Source organism: Oncorhynchus keta, chromosome 9 (genome assembly GCF_023373465.1).
Source record: "Oncorhynchus keta strain PuntledgeMale-10-30-2019 chromosome 9, Oket_V2, whole genome shotgun sequence".
Classification (NCBI taxonomy): domain Eukaryota; kingdom Metazoa; phylum Chordata; class Actinopteri; order Salmoniformes; family Salmonidae; genus Oncorhynchus; species Oncorhynchus keta.
Genome location: NC_068429.1, coordinates 10,863,085 through 10,877,674, shown reverse-complemented (window position 1 = coordinate 10,877,674; position 14,590 = coordinate 10,863,085). Strand labels below are relative to the sequence as shown.

Genomic DNA, 14,590 nt, shown 5'->3' with positions numbered 1-14,590 from the left:
CACACACACTTGTGCACAATTTCACACACACAGACACGCACACACAGTCCCTATCTAATCTCCTGCCTTGTCAGACTCTCTCTTTCTCTATCTCTCAGTCCCTATAGCTGCACAGAGCAAAGTCCAGAGGACTGCCAAGAGGAGGTGTGAGAGGGGGAGTTTGATGGAGTGAGGAGAAATGCAGGTAATGATAAGGGCAGTCAGGAATTAATTAAATATCAAAGTGAAAAATAAATCAATTAAGATGTATTGTCACATACATCGGATAGGTGAAGTGTGTTGTTTTATAGGGGTCAGTCAGAGTAGTACTGTGCCCCTGGAGCACATTAGGGTTAAGTGCCTTACTCAAGGACATATAAACATGTTTGTCACCTTCTTTGTTCTGCCTGACAAGGGGTTGTAACTGTACTTTGAAAGATAAACACATTCACTACAGCCAGGGATTTTTACTATTACTTACACATGTTGTTCACTGGCAACCCTAACACCAACACCAACACCAATAACAACCCCAATAACAACAACCCCAACAACAACCCCAATAACAACAACCCCAACAACAACTCCAATAACAACTACCCCAACAACAACCCCAATAACAACAACGCCAACCCCAATAACAACCCCAACAACAACCCTAACAACGGCCCCAATAACAAACCTAACAACCCCAACAACAACCCAACAACAACCCAATAACAACCCTAACAACAACTCCAATAACAACCATAACAAAAACTCCAACAACAACCCCAATAACAACCCTAACAACAACCCCAATAATAACACAACATCCCAAATAACAACCCTAACAACAACCCCAATAACAGCCCTAACAACAACCCCAACAACAACCCTAACAACAACCCCAACAACAACCCTAACAACAACCCCAATAATAACACAACATCCCAAATAATAACCCTAACAACAACCCCAATAACAACCCCAATAACAACCCTAACAACAACCCCAATAACAACCCTAACAACAACCCCAACAACAACCCCAATAATAACACAACATCCCAAATAACAACCCTAACAACAACCCCAATAACAACCCTAACAACAACCCCAATAATAACACAACATCCCAAATAACAACCCTAACAACAACCCCAATAACAACCCCAACAACAACCCCAATAATAACACATCCCAAATAACAACCCTAACAACAACCCCAAGAACAACCACAATAACAACCCCAATAACAACCCTAACAACAACCCCAATAACAACCCCAATAACAACCCTAACAACAACACCAATAACAACACAACATCCCAAATAACAACCCTAACAACAACCCAACAACCCCAAGAACAACCCCAAGAACAACCCCAAGAACAACAACCATAACAACAACCCCAACAACAACCTCAATAATAAAAATCATTTAAAAAAACAACAACCCCAACCATGTTTAGCAGCAATATTGAAACATATTTTTTTTTATTCAAATAATTTCTGGAGACATTAGCATTTTGCAACCGGAGAAAATTAGCAATTCTTACTCCCTATTCTGTGGAAGCCACATTCACCCTCCATTTTGTGGAATTCATCCCCTCCCACTGCAACACACACACACACACTTTGGCCCTCGAGGGCTTGAGTAGAGTCTATCTCAAGCTGGAGGTCATCAGGGATCGTTATGATCACATCTCTCAATAAATCACGCATACAGATTAATTCCATAGATAACTGATCCTACTCAGATGACAGTACATGAGGCTATTCATATTCATCTCATGTTTAGGCACTTATATATAGGGGTAGCTTGCTGCATTCATCAATCAAATTCATTCATATCTAAACTGGTTTTCAAAAGTATGGACCAACAAGTCATTGGGGGGTGGGGGGTGGGGGTGGGGTCCCTTTTACTCTGTGCAGAGAGGCATCTATAATAACCATATCCTACTTCTTCTTCCCTAATTCGTGGTATTTTCAGAGTCATTGAGCGTGTAGACATTTGGGAGATCAACATGAGGTCAGCCCTGGATGATGAAAGCTAATGAATCAGGTAGAGAAGACAAATAGCAGTAAGTAGCCTTGCCTCATAGTGGCAGGAACCAATCTCCGGTTTCTGTAGCATGAGGGAGCTTGATGTACAACTACACCCCCTCAACAGGACGCTAGTCTATCTCAGGGCACAAGCACAGTGAAATGCCTTATTTGCAAACTCAAATCACAACAATGCAATAATCAATAACAATGTATTACTAGAAAATAAAAAAAACACAAGAAATAAGAATAAGAAATATACTATAAAGTAAGTAAGTATACTATATACAGGTAATATTTAAAAGGTCAGTTCCAATACCATATGTACATGTGCAGGGATACTGGTAGAGGTAGAAAAGGATGGAGATAGATATGTATAGGTGTAAGGTGACTATATACAGGGTCAGTACCATATTAACATGTACAGGGATACTGGAGTGATGGAGGTAGATATGTATAGGTGTAAGGTGACTATATACAGGGTCAGTACCATATTAACAATGTACAGGGATACTGGAGTGATGGAGGTAGATATGTATAGGGGTATGGTGACTATATACAGGGTCAGTTCAGTACCATACTATATACAGGGTCAGTTCAGTACCATACTATATACAGGGTCAGTACCATATTAACAATGTACAGGGATACTGGAGTGATGGAGGTAGATATGTATAGGGGTAAGGTGACTAGGCAACAGGACATAAGATAAACAGAGTAGCAGTGGCTTGTATGTGAGTGGATGTGTAGAGTCAGTATAAATGTATGTGCATATTATGTGTGAGGGAGCAGATGATGGAGTGAGTGTTTGTGTGTGCGTTGGAGTGACAGTGTGTGTGTGTGTGTGTGTGTGGGGCCCTGTGAGTGTGCATAGAGACAGTGTAAATAATAAAAGGTCAATAAAGATACAAGTTAAACTCGGTCCGTCCGTCCGTGTAGCTATTTATCCATTTTATTGCTTGGGGATAGAATCTGTTCAACAGCCTGTTGGGGTCAGACTTGATGCACCGCAACCTCTTGCCGTGTGGCAGCAGAGAAAATTTTAATTTTACCTTTATTTAACCAGGCAAGTCAGTTAAGAACATATTCTTATTTTCAATGACGGCCTGGGAACAGTGGGTTAACTGCCTGTTCAGGGGCAGAACAACAGATTTGTACCATGTCAACTCAGGGGTTTGAACTCGCAACCTTCCGGTTACTAGTCCAATGCTCTAACCACTAGGCTACGCTGCCGCCCCAAAATAGTCTATGGCTTGCGATCTTTGACGATTTTACGGGCCTTATTTTCACACCACCTGATATAGAGGTCCTGGATGGCAGGGAGCTCAGCCAAGGATCAAACTCACAACCTTCCAATCTCAGGGTGGACACTAAGCACGAGGCTACATAGTTGGACAAATGCCGTTAATCCTCCTGAATCCCAATGGGGATCAGCCCCCCCCAGTGGCTCAACAAGCAGGTGCAGCTTGGTTGCTTTCTCAGGTTCTGCTTGTGAGGAGAAAAAGTTATTTACAGTTTGCAATATACTTTGTTTCTTCATCACACAATAACTTCGCACTGGGCAAACACTGGTTGAATCAACATTGTTGCCACCAACGTGGAATAGATGTTGAATTGAGGTCTGTGCCTAGTGGTTTACTCTCTGTCACTACAAGCAGTTAAGTTACCTCTCTTCACACTGTGCTGGAGCGGTATTTGGAGAAAACATGCTTTTGACTGATGTAGCGACGTCACGCCGCAACACTAGATCTCAAATACGGAGTCGACTCCCACCACCCCTCTCGTCCATGCCGTCTGGCCAGGAAGGACACCTTCTCCCAATCTGCAAATTAACACTAAAATGGAGAAGGCTGAACAATCTCCAAAATCACAGGCGACACCTTTCCACCAGGAAGAAGGCCCCCATTCTACTTCAATGGCTTCACCTTATCCAGGAAGGCACCCAGCTGAGAACCCTTCTTCCCCTCATTCAAATGGAGATTAGACTGAGATTAGAATGCTGCCAAATGGCCATGGTTGGATAACAAAGGAAGTAGCAAATGGTCTACTTTCAATGGAAGACTATTCCAGTTTTGCATAACAAAGGAGATATGCAGAGTGTATGTCCTGGATGACACCCAGGAACCAGACAGCTACAGTAAAAAGTCCCTGAAACTTCCATTCACTTTTTCCTTTATTTAACCTTTATTAAACTAGGTAAGTCAGTTAAAGAACAAATTCTTATTTTACAATGACGGCCTACCCCAGTCACCCCTTCCCTAATGACACTGGGCCAATTGTGCGCCGCCCTATGGGACTCCCGATCACGGCTGGTTGTGCTAGAGCCCAGAATCGAACCAGGGTCTGAAGTGAGGCCTCTAGTACTGAGATGCAGTGCCTTAGTCCGCTGCGCCACTCAGGAGACCTTAGGACACAAGGAGTGCCAACAAGTATTTCTGATATCCAGCGTTATAAATTAATGATAGAGTAGAATTACTATGCTTTGTGTAATGAATTTCAGATATTTGCTAGCAATCATGAACTTTAAGTTATTACTATGTCAATTTTGGTATCCACAAGGAAAATACACAAACATTGGGCGGCAGGTAGCCTAGCGATTAAGAGCGTTGGGCCATTAACTGGCAGGTTGCTAGTTTGAATCTCTGAGTGAAAAATCTGTTGACGTGCCCTTGAGCAAGGTTGTTAACCCTAATTGCTCCTGTAAGTCCCCTGTATGACTAACCTGTACCCTCGCACATGAACTTGGTACCGGTACCCACTGTATATAGCCTTGTTATTTCAAAAAAAAACTTTAGTTCATTTAACTTTATTTTATTAAAACTGCATTGTTGGTTAAGGGCTTGTAAGCAAGCATTTCACTGTAAGGTCTACACTTGTTGTATTCAAAAACTCATTTTATTTGTTTTGTATAAGAGCGGCGGCTAAAATGTAAATATTGAAACAGGTTTTGTGATTGCACAAACAGAACCTAACTCAGCCACACCTGATCTGAAACTCGGTCAAGTAGACAGAGTCAAAACTGTTTTATTTACCTATGCAAGTCAGTTAATAAGAACAAATTCTTACGTACAATGACAGCCTACGCTGGCCAAAGCGGGATGGCGCTGGGCCAATTGTGCGCCGCCCTATGGGACCCCCAATCACGGCCGGTTGTGATACAGCCTGGATTCAAACCAGGGTGTCTGTAGTGATGCCTCTAGCACTGAGATGCAGTGCCTTAGACCGCTGCACCACTCAGGAGCCACTCCCTGGAGAATTATAACTACTGCGAAGACACTCCCTGGAGAACTATAACTACTATGAAGACACTCCCTGGAGAATTATAACTACTGCGAAGACACTCCCTGGAGAACTATAACTACTGCGAAGACACTCCCTGGAGAACTATAACTACTGCGAAGACACTCCCTGGAGAACTATAACTACTGCGAAGACACTCCCTGGAGAACTATAACTACTGCGAAGACACTCCCTGGAGAACTATAACTACTGTGAAGACACTCCCTGGAGAACTATAACTACTGTGAAGACACTCCCTGGAGAACTATAACTACTGCGAAGACACTCCCTGGAGAACTATAACTACTGTGAAGACACTCCCTGGAGAGTTATAACTACTGTGAAGACACTCCCTGGAGAACTATAGAACTATAACTACTGAAGACACTCCCTGGAGAACTATAACTACTGCGAAGAACTATAACTACTGTGGAGAACTATAACTACTGCGAAGACACTCCCTGGAGAACTATAACTACTGCGAAGACACTCCCTGGAGAACTATAACTACTGTGAAGACACTCCCTGGAGAACTATAACTACTGCGAAGACACTCCCTGGAGAACTATAACTACTGTGAAGACACTCCCTGAAGAACTATAACTACTGTGAAGACACTCCCTGGAAAACTATAACTACTGTGAATGTTTTAGAGACCTGATTTCTTATCTTTCATCTCATTAAAGTTGGTTTTAATTCAAATCAGGTTAGGAAATAAGCTAATTGCATTTTGATATTTGATACTACTCCCGACTGGTGCAGCGGTCTAAGGCACTGCATCTCAACGAGCAGAAGCTCTGCACTATCCAATCAGGCTCCAGTCCTACCTACCTACCTACCTATTCAATACTCAGAAACTGTCCGTGTCCCCAGAAGCTCTGCACTATCCAATCAGGCTCCAGTCCTACCTACCTACCTACCTACCTACCTATTCAATGCTCAGAAACTGTCCGTGTCCCCAGAAGCACTGCCTGAATGCTTTGTCGAAAATCACTATCCCAAAACCCTTTTCATTTATTCTGTACCATTTTATCTTGTGTATTGTTGGTTTGTTTTATAGTTTAATAAATGTTGTGTTTTTACAAGTGTGTTGTTTCTGGTACCACACTCTTCTAACAGCTATAGAATTCACTATACCTTCAGATAGACCAAGTTAAACTAATGTTCTCGTTTTATCTATGTAGTTATTGTTAAAATAACTCACAAGTCAGGTCTTTTTAAGACGTATTTTTTCCAATAACGGACTGGTGCCCCGATTTCATAACTTGTAGTAGTAACTTGACACTGCCTTACACTGATATAAATAGGATTAAAAGCTACGTTTGCCGTTGTAATCCCTCATTAAATTCACGCTTTCCTGAAGGAAGTTTTAATGAATAACTCCTGTCTTTCCAATTCCCCGTGGACTGTGCAAGGCTTCCGCTTGACTGAGCCGACCCAATGCTTTTACAGGAGCAACAACGCGGTTGGTTAATGACATAAATGTCTTATGCAAGTATCATACTTCTCAAGGAGGTGGCCTCCCTTTGTAAGTCGTGACAAAGACATTTGTGACTTAATTCAAATGCATTCAGTTTCAATGTTCCTCGCAAATTTTCCAAATAAAGCAACCAAAAAAAGAGCCATTTATGTACTAAACAGCTCAACTGAAACAATTCCCCCCTGGGGAATAATACACATACAGGTTAATATAATAATATACAGGTTAATATAATAATATACAGGTTAATATAATACAGGTTTTTGGATGATCACAGTGAGTGGAAGTACATTAATTAATTGTTCTCAAATTGGCATATGGTTGAGACTAAAGCAGGTAGCCTAGATGTTGGCCAGTGGATAAGCCCAGATTCAGCATAACCTTCTGCTTTAGGAGTGATGTTGGTTGGCCAGTGGATAAGCCCAGATTCAGCATAACCTTCCGCTTTAGGAGTGATGTTGGTTGGTCAGTGGATAAGCCCAGCTTCAACATAACCTTCTGCTTTAGGAGTGATGTTGGTTGGTCAGTGGATAAGCCCACCTTCAGCATAACCTTCTGCTTTAGGAGTGATGTTGGTTGGCCAGTGGATAAGCCCAGCTTCAGCATAACCTTCTGCTTTAGGAGTGATGTTGGTTGGTCAGTGGATAAGCCAAGCTTCAACATAACCTTCTGCTTTAGGAGTGATGTTGGTTGGTCAGTGGATAAGCCCACCTTCAGCATAACCTTCTGCTTTAGGAGTGATGTTGGTTGGCCAGTGGATAAGCCCAGCTTCAGCATAACCTTCTGCTTTAGGAGTGATGTTGGTTGGTCAGTGGATAAGCCAAGCTTCAACATAACCTTCTGCTTTAGGAGTGATGTTGGTTGGCCAGTGGATAAGCCCACCTTCAGCATAACCTTCTGCTATAGGAGTGATGTTGGTTGGCCAGTGGATAAGCCCAGCTTCAGCATAACCTTCTGCTTTAGGAGTGATGTTGGTTGGCCAGTGGATAAGCCCAGCTTCAGCATAACCTTCTGCTTTAGGAGTGATGTTGGTTGGCTTTAGGAGTGATGTTGGTTGGCCAGTGGATAAGCCCAGCTTCAGCATAACCTTCTGCTTTAGGAGTGATGTTGGTTGGCCAGTGGATAAGCCCAGCTTCAGCATAACCTTCTGCTATAGGAGTGATGTTGGTTGGCCAGTGGATAAGCCCAGCTTCAGCATAACCTTCTGCTTTAGGAGTGATGTTGGTTGGCCAGTGGATAAGCCCAGCTTCAGCATAACCTTCTGCTTTAGGAGTGATGTTGGTTGGCCAGTGGATAAGCCCAGCTTCAGCATAACCTTCTGCTTTAGGAGTGATGTTGGTTGGCCAGTGGAAGGCACTCTTTATTCTTTAAGATCAATAGTGGATAATTGCAGAACATATTCTATCCCAAAATGCACGTGCCTCCTCCATTTCTACGAGCAAGGTACACTACAAAAGTATGTGGACACCTGCTCTTCGAACATCTCATTCCAAAATCATGGGAATTAATATGGAGTTGGTCCCCCCTTTGCTGCTATAACAGCCTCCACTCTTTTGGGAAGGCTTTAAACTAGATGTTGGAACATTGGAAGCAAGTCCCTGCAGTATTCAACCACAAGAGTATTAGTGAGGTTGAGCACTGATGTTGGGCGATTAGGCCTGGCTCGCAGTCGGCGTTCCAATTCATCCCAAAGGTGTTCATTGGGGTTGAGGTCAGGACTCTGTGAATGCCAGTCTAGTTCTTCCAAACTCATTTTGACAAATCATTTCTGTATGGACCTCGCATTGTGCAAGGGGGCATTGTCATGCTGAAACAGGAAAGGGCCTTCCCCAAACTGTTGCCCGACCAATGAAAAACAGCCCAAGACAATTATTCCTCCTCCATCAAAACTTTCTAATTGGCGCTATGCATTGGGGCAGGTAGCGTTCTCCTGGTTGGACTGCCAGATGGTGAAGCGTGATTCATCACTCCAGAGAACGTGTTTCCACTGCTCCAGAGTCCAATGGCGTTGAGCTTTACACCACTCCAGCCGACGCTTGGCATTGTGTATGATGATCTTAGGCAGTATAATACTACTATTACACTGAACAAAAATTTTAAAAAACAAGATGCAAGAATTTAAAAGATTTTACTAAGTTAGTCAATTTAAATAAATTCATTAGGCCCTAATCTATGGATTTCACATGACTGGGAATACAGATACGCATCTGTTGATTACAGATACAAAAACCAAAATGGGCCTCAGGATCTCGTCACGGTATTTCTGTGCATTCAAATTGCCATCGATAAAACGCAATTGTGTCCGCTGTTCGTAAAATACAGCGCATTCGGAAAGTATTCAGACCACGTGATCTTTCCCACATTGTTACGTTTACAGCCTTATTCCAAAATGGATTACATTTTTAAAAATGGCCTCATCAATCTACAATTGTTCTTGTCTGACTTGTCTAGTTAAATCAAATGTTAAATAATTAAAAATATGTAATCAATCTACACACAATACACCATAATGACAAAGAAAAAACAGTTATGAACATGTTGCTAATTTATTACAAATAAAAAAACAGAAATACCTTAATTACATAAGTATTCCAACCCTTTGCTATGAGACCTGAAATTGAGCTCAGGTGCATCCTGTTTCCATTGATCATCCTTGAGATGTTTCTACAACTTGATTGGAGTCCACCTGCAGTAAATTAGGCCAGATCTGGGGAAGGGTACCAAAAAATGTGTGCATCATTGAAGGTCCCGAAGAACAGTGACATCCATCATCCTTAAATGGAAGAAGTTTGGAACCACCAAGACTCTTCCTAGAATTGGCTGTCCAGCCAAACTGAGTAATCAGGGGAGAAGGGCCTTGGTCAGGGAGGTGACCAAGAACCCGATGGACACTGACAGAGCTCCAGAGTTCCTCGGTGTAGATGGGAGAATCTTCCAGAAGGACAACCATCTGTGCAGCCCTCCACCAATCAGCCCTTTATGGTAGTGGCCAGACGGAAACCACTCCTCAATAAAAAGGCACATGACAGCCCACTTGGAGTTTGCCAAAAGGCACCTAAAGGACTCTCAGACCATGAGAAACAAGGTTATTTTATCTGATGAAACCAATATGGAACTCTTTGGCCTGACTGCCAAGCGTCACATCTGGAGGAAACCTGGCACCATCCCTAAGGTGAAGCATGGTGGTGGCAGCATCAGGCTGTGGGGATGTTTTTCAGTGGCAGGGACCAGGAGACTAGTCGGGATCGAGGCAAAGATGAACGGAGAGATCAGAGAGATCCTTGATGAAAACCTGCTCCAAAGTGCTCAGGACCTCAGACCATGGCAAAGGTTCACCTTCCAACAGGACAAAGGCCCTAAGCACACAGCCAAGACAACACAGGAGTGGCTTCAGGACAATTTTCTGAATGTCCTTGAGTGGCCCAGCCAGAGCCCAGACTTGAACAAGATCGAACATCTCTGGAGAGACCTGAAAATAGCTGTGAGGCAACACTCCCCATCCAACCTGACAGAGCTTGAGAGGATCTGCAGAGAAGAATGGGAGAAACTCCCCAATTACAAGTGTGCCAATTTTATAGCGTCATACCAAAGAAGACTCGAGGCTGTAATCGCTGCCAAAGGTGTTTCAACATAGTACTGAGTAAAGGGTCTGAATACTTATTTAAATGTGATATTTCTTTTTTTTTTATATACATTTGCAAAAATGTCTAAAAACCTGTTTTTGCTTTGTCATTATGGGGTAGTGTGTAGATTGATGAGGAAAACAATTATTTAATCAATTTTAGAATAAGGCTGTAACGTAACAAAATGTGGAAAAAGTGAAGGGGTCTGAATACTTTCCAAAGGCACTGTATGTCTGCCCATATCATAACTCCACTGCAACCATGGGGCACTCTGTTCACAACATTGAATTCAGCATACCGCTTGCCCACACAACGCCATACACGTGGTCTGCAGTTGTGAGGCCAGTTGGACCGTAAAGCCAAATTCTCTCAAACAATGTTAGAAGCAGCTTATGGCAGAGAATTTAACATTACATTCTCTAGTGAACATTTCTGCAAATCAGCATTCCAATTACACACTCACTCAAATTTTTAGACATCTTTGGCATTGTGTTGTGTGACAAAACGTCAGACCCCAACACAAGGAGCACCTGTGTAATGATCCTGCTGTTCATTCAGCTTCTTGATATGCCACACCTGTCAGGTGGATGGATTATCTTGGCAAAGGAGAAATGCTCACTAACAGGGATGTAAACAAATTTGTGCACAAAATTTGAGAGAAATAAGCTTTTTGTGGTAGTGGGGTCTCGCTTGCGTTTTGCAGTTTCCTGTTATACTATCATTAACATGTGTAAGCTACCTCATGCGTGTACAGGTAACTTCCAAAATAAAGAAAACACTTGAGTAAATAAGGGATATAAAATATATTGAAAGCAGGTGTTTCCACAAAGGTGTTGTTCCTGAGTTAATTAAGCAATTAACATCAATCACATGTAGGGTCATGTATAAAAACTCCCAGTTTCCCCTTATTTTGGCTACCACGGCTAGAAGAGATCTCAGAGGCTTTGAAAGAGGGGTCTCACAGGACCATAGGGGGTTAAAAGGTGTGTGCCTCAGTCACCACATTTCAACCCAATGAAACACTTACGAGAGATTCTGGAGGTCCGCCTGAGACAGCGTTTTCCATCACCAACAAAACACCAAATGATGGAATTTATGGCAACATGGTATTGCATCCCTCCAATCGAGTTCCAGACACTTGCAGAATTTCTGCCAAGGCGCATTGAATCAGTTCTGGTTCGTGGTGGCCCAACACCTTATTAAGACACTATGTTGGGGTTTCCTTTATTTTGGAAGTTACCTGTATGTTTGGGGGCGGCGGGTAGCCTAGTGATTAGAGTGTTGGGCCAGTAACCGAAAGGTTGCTAGATTGAATCAACAAGCTGACAACGTAAAAATCCGTTATTCTGCCCCTGAACAAGGCAGTTAACCCACTGTTCCTAGGCTGTCATTGTAAATAAGAATTTGTTCTTACCTGACTTGCCTAGTTAAATAAAGGTTAAATAAAATAAAAAATAAATGTTGTAGATATGTAAAGCATATACAGTAAAACTATGACCAAAAACAAATAAAAAGATAGTGACAATTTATGTTTTTGTCACTACCATCGGTACTGTCAACCTTTGAATCCTCTAAACTAACAGACATAGGAGGCTATCCAGTTTCACATAAGACGTGATTCCCATCAGATCAGGCAGACACTATGAAAGCCTGATGTCGTTTCGCTCCATTGACAGATAAATCAGATGTTGCTAATGAGGGGAGGAAAAAGAGGCCATTCTGACCGAAGAGAACAATGTCTTTATAGAAACATAACAATAAAACAGTCAGAGGAGATTACTTCCTGGAGACAACAGATGAGACAAGCAACTTGTACATTAAATTAACTTCTTTTTTTTTACCCACCAAAAGCATAATGGACTGTTTTTCTTAATTAACTATCTTACTGCATTTACTTCACAATTTCAGTAAAAACTAATGGCAGGTCTACTTTATGCAAAAACAGTGTTTGAAGGGTACCTACCTAAATACTTAATAAGCCATGCATAAAACATTCATAAGCAGTACATGCTTATGTCAACAATCACAAGTAAAGAACGTTACATTGTGGATGTTGACGTAGCCATTGATGGAATGAATGTGTCAGGAAGTCCTTACTAAGAACCCTCTCAAATGAAGTGTTACCCATAAAGTATAGCAAACGATTGAGATTCTATATGAAAGACCATCATATCCACTCTACACAATACATTTCAATGTTGTACCCTCATGAACAGGTATTTGTTACAGACACATGAGAATGAACCATACGTGGTGAATACAACACTGTTAATCAAAAAGGAAAGTCCTGCTTCGTCATAGTCCTGCGGGTTCATCAGCATACCGTACCTAATATCAAAAATCTCATTTTTTCTCAGCAGGCACCTGGGTTAACTATGGTTCAAACGCCAAGGGACACAAAATATCTTGACTTACTGCAAGACAAAAGATGCCTCGAGAAGACAGACGAGAGCAGACCGCCTCGAGAAGAACGACGAGAACAGACCGCCTCGAGAAGACAGTCGAGAGCAGACCGCCTCGAGAAGACAGTCGAGAGCAGACCGCCTCGAGAAGACAGTCGAGAGCAGACCGCCTCGAGAAGACAGTCGAGAGCAGACCGCCTCGAGAACAGTCGAGAGCAGACCGCCTCGAGAAGACCGACGAGAGCAGACCGCCTCGAGAAGACTGACGAGAGCAGACCGCCTCGAGAAGACTGACGAGAGCAGACTGCCTCGAGAAGACAGGTGAGAGCAGAAAAGACAGGTGAGAGCAGACCGCCTCGAGAAGACAGGTGAGAGCAGACCGCCTCGAGAAGACTGACGAGAGCAGACCGCCTCGAGAAGACTGACGAGAGCAGACTGCCTCGAGAAGACAGGTGAGAGCAGAAAAGACAGGTGAGAGCAGACCGCCTCGAGAAGACAGGTGAGAGCAGACCGCCTCGAGAAGACAGGAGAGAGCAGACCGCCTCGAGAAGACAGGTGAGAGCAGACCGCCTCGAGCAGACCGCCTCGAGAAGACAGGTGAGAGCAGACCGCCTCGAGAAGACAGGAGAGAGCAGACCGCCTCCAGAAGACAGGTGAGAGCATGAGGTTATGGACTCACACAGTGGCTAATTCTAGGACTAAAAAAGTAGCCTGGTACTTGTAAGAGAGCAGTGAGACTCAAATGACTTTAAAAGCAGTTATTCCAATAAGGGATAGTGATGAAGCAATGTGAAGAGGTTACAGGACACTTCTGACCACTATTTTCATTATTTATTATCAGAGCTTGCTGCTGGAAACACCGAAATACCTCCACTCCAGAAATACACACCAACAAACATGGGATCGGTCCTTCTGTAGCTCAGTTGGTAGAGCATGGCGCTTGTAACGCCAGGGTAGTGGGTTCGATTCCCGGGACCACCCATACGTAGAATATATGCACACATGACTGTAAGTCGCTTTGGATAAAAGCGTCTGCTAAATGGCATATATTATTATTTATTTATATTATTACCCTGTCTCAGTGCAGAGTGCCGACCACAGACGGGGAAATGACTGCCGTTAGGAAGCGTCACCAGAACAAGATCAGAGTGTTTCTCCCAAGAGGGGACGTATGTCTTCTAACATCTCTAACAGATTCCTGTTTAGACTGTCTCTTACTCAGATTGAATCATGGGACTGATTCCGTGAGATGCAACGTAGACATGTAATGAGTCTTGATTCTACACGAAGTGTGTATCTTCTACACAATCTATTTCTACGTAAACATTCTGTAACTTCTCCTGAATGAGAAGACAATGTTCATGTATTGTTGAATAACCACCTCTGAACATGAAGTTTGTAATACTCTACTAACTTAATGCAAGCAGGTATGACGCTTCGTGACCTGTTATAAGCAGGTATGAGCCCTTAACAATGCTTCACTGAAAATAGAAGTCTTATTAAAAGGATCATGAAGAGACGATACTTACTAAAACACATGCATTTTAACCACAATGCATTACTTAGCATCAAGTAAAGTTTTACCATGAAATTCTCTAAAAACCTACCTTTGACTACATGTAGGGTCAATTTATTGTTCAATCATACATTACATTCCAGTCACAGTTGGGGTTCTATGACTTGTTGCCATGAAAAACATAACGTATACCTAGCAGGCACGGTATTATGATTTAGAGGTCTGAAATACTTCAAAACAAGCATACTGATGATGCAAGGGTAAATCGATTTCATTCATAGTCG

At 42.6% G+C, this 14,590-nt stretch overlaps 1 long non-coding RNA gene across 2 annotated transcripts; it reads left to right on the top strand.

Moving 5' to 3' along the window:
• The first annotated feature begins 13,009 nt into the window (after positions 1–13,009).
• Positions 13,010–13,555, top strand: LOC127931724 (uncharacterized). Of its 2 annotated transcripts, none has more exons than XR_008142730.1 (3): positions 13,010–13,158; positions 13,262–13,345; positions 13,416–13,555. It is a non-coding gene; the product is annotated as an uncharacterized LOC127931724 (long non-coding RNA). The 2 variants fall into 2 exon arrangements; XR_008142729.1 differs by having other exon boundaries at positions 13,388–13,533.
• The last annotated feature ends 1,035 nt before the right edge of the window (positions 13,556–14,590 follow it).